Raw genomic sequence first — 3,155 nt, forward strand, 5'->3', positions numbered from 1 at the left:
ATGGTGACGGCCTTGTGCTGAGGTTTGAGTAATATCTCCAGATTCTTGCGGTCGTTGGTTCTCCTCTTGAGGTATCTCCACTTCCCTTTTGAGAGCAATTTATATTGCTCACAAAACTCATTGCGAACCCGTATTGCTTCCTCCACACAAGGGAAAGAGTGGAGGGTCCAGAGCGGGTGGAAGCTCTCCTGCAAGTTATGAGAAAAGAACGCCCAGGGTTGGCCGATCCTACCAAGATTGGCTTACCCTCGTATTTCTCACTCTCCTTTGTCGATGCTATCTCTCCTTCTCCTTATTGATCCTTCTCATCCGTCTCTTCCTCTCCAAGGCCCCTTGTCTTTGTTGTTGGAGCCCTTAGGTGCTTCTGGATCCATACGAATCCAGTAAAACGGCTTTCGAAACAAAACACGACTATAGTAACGATATTACGGACCTCGAGGGTCCGGGGATTATATAGCAAATATTTTACGATAAAGGAAGGTTCGGGTGTCGAACCGTGGCTCAAAGGGGACCGAGGCGGCGCACCATAGGTCGGCGCTGGCCTGGTGTCAGGTCCGCGCTCGGCCTATGGTGGCACGCCTCGTGCGTCCTTTCCACTCGTTCAGACTCGTAATTTCTCATATTTCTCAAAAACAGCAGAAAATATTGTTCGGAAAGTAAATTGCGTACTTTTTATTACCGATCTTGTTACCTATTCAAAGTCGAGTTACAGCGGATCTGTCAATTTGTCCTTTGATGAAAGCCTCCGGTGTTTCCACTTGAATAATATCAACATCAACATTATAAGAATCACCAGATATAATGCTTGAGTCTTTGTCCATTCACCACTTGCGTGGCATTGCCTTGGAGAGAGCTAATTTTAATTGCTCCTGAGCGATATACCTCCTCAACAACATATGAGTCCTTCCCATTTGAGAGTAATTTCCACAAGAGAATCGAGACGAGACCGATACAATAGGACTTGTCCCCAATATTAAACTCTCTTTTGATAATCCTTCTATCATGCCATTTCTTAACTTTCTCTTTAAAGAGTTTAGCATTTTCATAGCTTCACTTCTCCATTCATCTAGAGAACTCAATTGCTGACTACCTCTTATTACCTGCAACAGTTTAGGATCTTTATTTAGTTCTCTAAGCACTAATAAGCTTTGTGCTCTAGTTCTAAAGGTAAATGACAAGCTTTTCATAAATCATTTTATAGGTGACATTCCATGTGGATTTTTTATAAGCAGTTCTATAAGCCCATAGTGCATCCTTCAATTTACTAGCTAATTCTTTCTAGTTTTATTAACGATCTTTTGCAAGATGGATGTTAATCTCTCATTTGATAATTCTACTTGCCCACTAGTTTGAGGATGATAAGCGTGACAGCAATTCTATGATTAATACCATACTTAGCAAGAGTTTTCTAAAACCACCATGAATAAAATGAGAACCTCCATCAGTCATAATATATCTAGGAACTCCAAATCTAGGAAAAATAATATCTAAAGCATTCTTAAAGAGGTCTCACCATCAGCACTTTTTGTAGGTATGGCTTCCACCCATTTAGTAACATAATCAACAGCAACAAGTATATGAGTGTTACCTTCTGAAGAGGGAAAAAGGTCCCATGAAGTCAAATCCCCAACAATCAAACGGTTCAATAACAAGAGTATAATTCATAGGCATTTCATTGCGTCTGGAGATATTACCAACCCTTTGACATTCATCACAAGATAAGATAAACTTCCTTGCATCTTTGAAGAGAGTTGGCCAATAAAAACCTGATTGTAGAACCTTTTGCGCGGATCTATCTCCGGCGTGATGTCCTCCATAAGCACTACCATGACATTTACTTAATATCTCTTGTTGTTCATATTCGGGAACACATCTTCGCAGAATACCATCCACTCCTTCTTTATATAAGTGTGGGTCATCCCAGAAATAATGCCTCAAGTCATAAAAGAATTTCCTCCTTTGCTGGGCTGAAAAGGTTGGAGGCAAGTACTTGGAAACAATAAAGTTAGCATAATCAGCATACCAAGGACTATCTCGCGAGCTCACCTTTATTACAGCCAATTGTTCATTCGGAAAACTATCATTAACGAGAACAGGATCATAAGCAATATTTTCCAATCTAGACAAATTATCAGCAACAGGATTATCAGCACCTTTCCTATCTACAATATGTAAATCAAATTCTTGCAACGAAGTACCCATCTAATAAGCCTTGGCTTAGCATCTTTCTTTTGCATAAGGTATCTGATTGCAGCATGATCAGTATGTATAGTAACTTTTGAATCAACAATATAAGATCTAAACTTATCACAAGCAAAGACTACAGCTAACAATTCTTTTTCAGTAGTACCATAATTTCTTTGAGCAGCATCAAGAGTTTTACTAGCATAATGAATAACATTCAATTTTTTATTTACTCGCTGTCCAAGAACAGCGCCTACAGCAAAATCACTAGCATCACACATAATTTCAAAAGGTAAGTCTTTAATAAACCTCCTATAAAACCTAGCATGACCAAGAACACTACGAATACCTTTAACATCCCTAGGATAGGGCATCTTCTCAATTGCTTCAACTTTAGGTCTATCAACTTCAATACCTCTCTCGGAAATTTTATGTCCCAATACAATTCCTTCATTAACCATAAAGTGGCATTTCTCCCAATTAAGAACAAGGTTAGTTTCTTCACATCTCTGCAAAACTTTATCAAGGTTCCGCAAGCAATTATCAAAAGAATTCCCATAGATAGAAAAATCATCCATGAATACCTCTACAATACTCTCGCAAAAGCCATGAAAAATTGCAGACATGCATCTTTGAAAAGTAGCAGGAGCATTACATAAACCAAAAGGCATACGTCTATAAGCATAAGTTCCATAGGGACAAGTGAAAGTGGTTTTCTCTTGATCCTTAGTTTTAACAGCAATTTGTGAAAACCTAGAATAACCATCAAGAAAGCAAAAATGAGTATTTTTAGATAACCTTTCTAACATTTGATCAATAAAAGGCAAAGGGTAATGATCTTTTTTAGTAACCTTATTAACTTTACGATAATCAATGCACATTCTATACCCTACAACTACTCTTTGAGGTATATGAGCTCATCATTATCATTAGGCACAACAGTCATTCCTCCTTTCTTAGGAACACAATGC

The sequence above is a fragment of the Lolium rigidum genome, chromosome 5 (assembly GCF_022539505.1).
Source record: "Lolium rigidum isolate FL_2022 chromosome 5, APGP_CSIRO_Lrig_0.1, whole genome shotgun sequence".
Classification (NCBI taxonomy): Eukaryota; Viridiplantae; Streptophyta; class Magnoliopsida; order Poales; family Poaceae; genus Lolium; species Lolium rigidum.